The sequence below is a fragment of the Marmota flaviventris genome (genome assembly GCF_047511675.1).
Source record: "Marmota flaviventris isolate mMarFla1 chromosome 5 unlocalized genomic scaffold, mMarFla1.hap1 SUPER_5_unloc_2, whole genome shotgun sequence".
In the NCBI taxonomy this organism is placed as follows: Eukaryota; Metazoa; Chordata; class Mammalia; order Rodentia; family Sciuridae; genus Marmota; species Marmota flaviventris.
Genome location: NW_027287680.1, coordinates 431463 through 438644, shown reverse-complemented (window position 1 = coordinate 438644; position 7182 = coordinate 431463).

The following is a 7182-nucleotide window of genomic DNA, read 5'->3' as shown; positions in this document are numbered from 1 at the left end:
GACATAGCCACAACCTTCGGAAGTCATAGGCCACTGGGAAGGTAAGACATGATTGACATGAGTGCAGAAACCTGCAATATGCTCTCCCTGCTGTGGGGACACTGCAGAGGAATAACTGGCCCATAACAGAGAACAATGAAGAGGGGACAGCAAGTCATCCGGGAGATCAAGCCATGGCATTGGCACAGAGTGAGACCTCAGACTGGGGACAGGTCCCACGTCACATGCAGGTGCCAGTCACACGCAGGTGGCTGCTGCTTCCCAGCCATGCTCTGGTCTCATGGCCCATGCCGTGGCCCCTTTGCCTAGTGGCTTTGGGGTTCCTTGCTGTCGCGATCAGATCCAGGAGCACGACCTTAGCACTTACACTGCAGTCCTCTGTTCTCCAGATGAAGACTCTGGGGCTGAGGGAGGAGGCAGACCTCGGCTGAAAGTAAAGGAGGGTTGGGCCAGGTGCCGACTTCCTCTCCTGCCCATTGCCCTCGCCCACTGCTGCCAATGTCAGGAGGCCCGGAAAAGAGGCCGTGCTGCCCGACTGCTGCCCCACCTTCCTGGTTCTGAGAGGAATTGCCATAGGCTTGCTCTTACATCCAGGCAGGGGCAGAGAGGCTGTGAGAAGGTTCCATGGCCCTTCCTGGGGCTGATTATTCTCCTGGTCCTTGGTGTCAGACTTGGTGAAATGACACTCTGATGAATGAAACATGGGAAGTGAGGTCTTGCCTCACAGTAGAGGCCTGAAAAACTAGTGAGCCTGGTTCATACTCTGACTTCCCACGACGGTCAGCAATACTTCACAGGGTCTTTGCCATTGGCCTGGCTCCCAAGTTCAGATGACATGGAACCCTAATGCAGCTGCCTCGGACAACACATGCAAGAAATCAATCTCTGATGCTATAACTCCTGGTTCTTAGGGACCACTTGTTACAGCAGCTCTACCTGGCCTGGCCTGTGATGACTGACTCACAGGACAGCACAGCCCTGTCCACACTGCTGGTTAAAGGCCATGAAGGGTCATGCTAAGGCATTTGCCTTATGCAAAGGCAGAAGGTGTGTTTCTATCCTCGGAAACCTCAAGATGCAGAACGCAAGTTGGGGTGGAAACCACTGGGAAGCAGGGTCAGAGCACATGTGAAGAGCACCACTTGCCGTCATGGGGCATGTTCCAGGGCGCATCCCTGCCTGTTGAGGGAGGCTCTGCCTTAGCTCAGAGGGTCCCTTCCATCTCCTCCTCCTAAAGAGGGGCAGGGAGGAAGAGGAGTGGGACAAGGGCAAGTTGTTTCCCAATCACTATTACCTGGACATGGGACGTTATTGCTGTCTATTCCTCACAATGTGCAGATGGACAGGACAAGGGCATGCAGGAGGGTAGGGCTGTCAGGTTGCCCACCCAGCCCGGGATAGCCCACCACAACTCCCAGCAGCCTGCACCCAAGATAACAGAGTCCCTTGGGGTACCGAAGGCCTCTGCCAAACATTGATAAGAGACAGATGGCATTTGCATGTCTTTCAAGGACAGACCTGTGTCATGCAAAGGTAGAGGAGGAAATAAGGACTGCACAAACATACTCAGTCCCTCTTTATGGCACCCATTTATGTGCCTGGCAGCCGGCCAACCTGTCAAAATGCTGTCCTTCCTGGACATGTAAAATAGGTGCAAAATGACCTGGGTCGGAGTGAGGAGCCAGGGAAGGATGATGTCCAGGGCACAGCCATCCCAGAGCAGGGCAGCGGCTATGCAGCTCTGCTGGCCTCAGGACCCTCATGGACCCACCTGAGGGAAGTATAAAAGCCTATCTTGCACAGACCCCAGTGTGAGTGCTGAGGCACCCCAATAGCCCCTGATGTGACTCAGCCTGAAGAGTTTTAACTGTGGCCACAACCCCCACACACACACTGTAGCGCTCCTGGTTCAGGAAAGCTGGTGAGGGAGGGAGGCTCTGAACTTGAGCCTTGGAAGATGCATGAGATGCAGGTGGGGCCACAGCCCTGGTCTCTGGAGGTAAAGGGAAGAGGCAGGCGTGGGGTGTGGAGAAGCCAGCAGAGTGAGGGTAAGCATCCCAGCCCCCAGCCCCACTCAGGTCCAGTTCAAGAGGGAGAGACTGGCAGCCACGGTTCATGGGGCCAGGGATGAATGTCATTCCAATCCCACCATCACTTATCCAAGAGGTGGAGGAAACAGAGGGGGAGAATGTGGAGACAGCCTGGTGACACTGGGCCCAGCTGCTGGTCTGAGGAACGAGGCATCATGCCCTGCAAGGCTGTGGCTCACAGAAGCCTCCTTCCAGGATGGTCTGAGCACCATGGCTAGGGCGGCGGATGTGGACATGATTCCCTGAGGCCATCAGGGGGACCCAGACCATGAAGACAGGGGGTGGCCACTGTGGGGGTGTGACAGGACAGGAGTCAGGCAGAGGTAGCGTCACCCTAGCTGCTGCCCTTCAGCACCTGCATGCACTCTGCTTCACAAGGACCAGCACAGCAGGGGCAAGGCAGGTGGGGCAGAGCCCCAGACCCAAGGAGTGTGGAGATGGGACATTTCCAGGCTGTACCCATCCCCTTTCCCAGGTCTCTCTACACTCATCTTTCCAGCTGCCCACCTGAGTGGCCAGCATGTCACTGCTCCAGGAGACCCAGCCCTGGCAGACCCAGCCCTGTGTGAAGCTGTTCCATCACCTCTGAGGCAGGGCTGTTGGCTAGTTTTCTTCCTTGAACTTGTAATGGCTCCTTGCTCCTTGACTGGAGGAACTCTAGTGGGCAGAAAGATGCAAAGTAAAAGATGGTCAAGACTTACCATGTGCACAAAATCACCTGATCCTCATGGAAATGTGATAGAGATACCATTGTCATTTTACAGTAAAGAAGCAATGCTCCGAGAGCTACAGTACTGCACCCTTGTTGGGAGAACTGGTGCAGAAGTAGTGGGGTTTGAACTCAGGGAGGGGTGGGTCAGGAAGCTGTTATGTAAACTGTCTCTTCATGGTCAACAAGAGCAGCTCTTTCTCTAGGAAGTCCTCACCCCAGAACCTTCCATCCCAGAGAACAATCATGGGACATAGAAGCCACCAGAGGGGAAAATCCACTTTTTGCGTATTTGTTTCTATACTCCAATGTTTTGTTTTGGTTTTTATTATTTCAAAATGTCAAAAACAAAATGTTTTTGACAACAAGCATGTATTCCTTGTAATAATATTTTTCCATCAGGTGGTATTTTAAAAATCAGTAATAGCATGAAAAAAAGAAACTATGGCTGAGTTTGTTAATATTAACATTAATCATTGACATCCATAAAAGTATTCTTAGTATCCAATTAACATGAAACTAAGTAAACATCAAGTGAACATTAAGTCAATTTAGCATGATAGTGTTGGCTCTTGAGCAGGAAAGAGGCTGAGGAAAAGGAGCCACAGCAGGTTGCTCAGGTGTGGGATGGGTGGGTGCTGGGGAGTCGGCCAGGATAAGCAGGAGCCACCTCTACCCTCCTCCAGATTACTGCAGCAGGTGCTGGGCTGAACTGGAAGCCTTGGGTCTGCACCTGTAGTCAAAGCAAAGCAAGGAAGTTGTAGACGTCAGTGGAGAATATTTTCCTCCTAAACATGTCATTGGTAGGGGCTGTCCTCAAATCTTCACTCTGTATTGGCTGATGTGCTCATTCGAGACCCTCCTTTCAATGACCCTCTGGTCATTCTGTAGTCTATCAATAAACTTGGTCTTCATAAATTGTAATGCCAGATTCGTGGGACCCCAATAGACCTCCAGAAGCCGAATCCAATGCAATCACACAAGAGTCTTTATTGCAAGCTCGACCCTGGACTCACAACCGTTCCCGACGCAGCAGTCTCAGGGAGTGAACCCCGGTCCTTTGTTCAGTGAGGATTTTTAGGTTTTGGGGGGATACTCTATGCATCACAACATCACACAGCAAATCATTCCATACTGCAGGAAAATCAAACAACAGCTCTTAACATTGATTAGCACATTCAATGGTGGGAACAAGTTGGGTAGGGGTGATTGGTTAGTACAAGAGGGGGATTCCTTTGAACTGATTGGTTTAAGCCGTGAGGGGTGTACATGCTGAACTACATGGTTTCCCAACATGTTATCAACCACCATAAACTACTGGGGGTTATCTGGCATCCCAGGTATTTTCCCTGTCTCATGCTGATTGGAGGTTGCTAGGGGGTTGCTATGGGTCCTCACCTAGACTGACTGAGTCAGGGACACCTGGTGCCTCAGATCTCTCCTGTTATTACAGACAAACAACTCAGCAGGGTGGGTATGTGCCGAGGAGTGCTGTGGGGTTTTCCAAGGACAAGGGTCACGCCCCCTTCCTTGGACAGGCTTTGCTCTGAGGTAGAGGCTGGTTTCTCAAAAATGGAGTCACATCAGTTGCTCAAAATGAAGAAGTTTTAGCCTTGATTTTAATTCCAACTTTTCAATTTAAAAACAGAGCACACGTTGGAATAAACTTGGCAGAAGATGACTCCCAGCTTTACACAGACAACCATTTTTCCTTTGAGTGTGGATTCACTCCTTCCTTTCAGAATTGTGCTGTCTTGGACTCTGGAAGCCATGAGCTTGTTCAGCTGGGAGAAATCACCTTCTGAAGAAGATGTCCAGCAGTAGGCATCATTCTCCTGGGGAAATGTGCCATCCAGGTTTCCTTTATGTGTCATCTGACATTAATTTTTTTCAGCAAAAATCCCATTATTCCAAATGGATTAAATCTGCCTCAAAATACCACTCCATATCTTTGTCAAAAGTAGATGGTGCAGATATAATTGTGTCAAGAAATCAAAGAAGTTAAGTGAAGTCTGTGTAAATAGCCCTTTTGCTTATTTAGACACAAATTTCAAAAATGGAAGAGATCTTTTTTAAATAATAGAAAATTTTAATACAAAATAAAATCACTTCTAATATGATAGGTTATTTCCTTTTATCCATACATTCTCTATTTTTCTCTATTTGCCAGATATATTCTCTATTTTGGCTTGTTCATCCTAACTCAGGTTTTGAAGGGAGCATGTGTCCCTCAGAAACACTGAGAAAATGAGCAGGCAAACTCTGAGCCATGCAAGGTGAGCTCCGGTGACCTGGTAAACATCCACACAGTGACACCGAGAACAGGGGAGGGGGTGACTCATCTGGGTCTTGGTTGACATGCTGTGGGCGTCAGCTCAAGCAAGGGTTTGCCACGGGGAGTGTATGCTCTGGCTCTGGGAATGCCTCAGCACCAGGGCCTCCAATGGTCAAGGCAGGGCAGGGCATGGACAAGGTCAGACAGCCGGGAGGCCCTTTCCCATGGAAAAGCAGCCCACGGGCACTGGTGCATGTTGGGTTCCCAAACCTGAGAGCCAGATTCTGCCTCCTCTGGGCAGCCTGCAGTTCCTCTCATCTTAGAATATTTGGTCCCTTGATGCTTTGTGTTTAGGAGGGCATATATAGCAGCACAATTCACAATAGCTAGAATGTGGAACCAACCTAGATGCCCTTCAATAGATGAATGGATTTTAAAAATGTGGCATTTATACACAATGGAATATTACTCAGCACTAAAAAATAACAAGATCATGGCATTTGCAGGCAAATGGATGGCATTAGAGCAGATTATGCTAAGTGAAGTTAGCCAATCCCTAAAAAACAAATGCCGAATGTCTTCTCTGATATAAGGGGGGTGACTCAAAATAGGGAGGAAGAGAATGAGAAGAAGACTACCACTAAATAGGGAAGAGAGGTGGGAGGGGAAAAAAGGGAGAAGGGGAGTTGCACGGAAGATGGAAGGAGAACCTCATTGTTATACAAAATACATATATGATGTTGTAATGAGAAAAAGAAAAAAAAGGTGTGTCACATTAGATTGGATAGAGAGAAAGGATGGGAGAGGAGGGGAGGAGTAGGGAGGATAGGAAGGGCAGCAGAATAGAATAGACAATATGATTGGTGTATGTACATTCCATGTATGTATTATATGTCAAAATATATTCTGCTGTCATGTATGTCTAAAAAAATTTTTTTAAAAAAAGACAAATGTCCCCAGCATGTATCACTTATAGTCCTGATCTGAGGTGAAATTTGGGGGACTGGATTTCCTGAACCATAGCTGTAGGTATCATTCGGAGATCTTTAGACACATATGAACTGGAAGAAGAGGGGCTCTAATTTTTTTTTAAATCTTCCTCAGACACTCACATGCAGTCTGGGGGTGGAAACTCAGTACAGAGAACCCAGGGAAGGGTCATAGAGTCAGAATCATCTAGTGCAGGAATCAGCAGCAAATTATAGCCCACAGTCAGTGCCTATTTATATAAATAAAGTTTTAATGGAATGCAGAAACATCCATCTATTTTCTTATTGTCAACAGTTGCTTTTACTCCACAACTGCAAAGCTGAGGACCTGCCACAGAGTCCACACAACTCACATTCCTAAAATGTTTTTCCCCATCCTGTAAGAAAAAGATTGACAGCTCCTGGTTACAAAATTCTCAAGATAAGCATAAGCTCATTTCCCCTTCTTTATTTCAATAGACTTACATTAGTTAGGACATGGTAGATTGTGCTAAGATAACAAATGAACCTCAACATTTCACTGGCTTAACAAATACTTCTTCCTTAAAGTACACATCAAATAAGTGTTGAGGGCTATTAAATAGGAAGGTGGGTCTGTTCCACAAATCACTCAGGATCCCTTGTTGATGGAGACTCCACTGTAACTGAGTCTTCTGGAATAGGAGGTCTTAGTTTCCTAGAAAAAGAAAAGCACATGTGGAAATCTCACCTCTCTTCTGACCCTTTTTCAATACTAAGGAAATAAATGTCACTTTCCTTCTCAATCAACTGGTGAGAGCTAGTCACATGGCCCCACTTTATTTAAAGGTATCTGGAAGTGAAGTCTCCAAAAGGAAACAGGAACCAGCTATCAGTGGGAATTAGCAACGTCTGCATGCCAAACTTCTGCTTTAGGTAGCCTATTAGCGTTTACAGACTGACTGACATGCAGAGTGTGTGTGAACACATCAGTATGCCACTAATCCATTAGGACATTTTTTCTCTGAACCTCCAAGGGAGCGCATCGCCCTCCCCAACAAGCTGCCAAACACCTACTACCAGCCATCCAGCCAACGTGGCAGACATGGCAAAGTGGAGAGGGCTCTATTCTGTAAGCCATGTTTACAAGTTAAGCGTTCC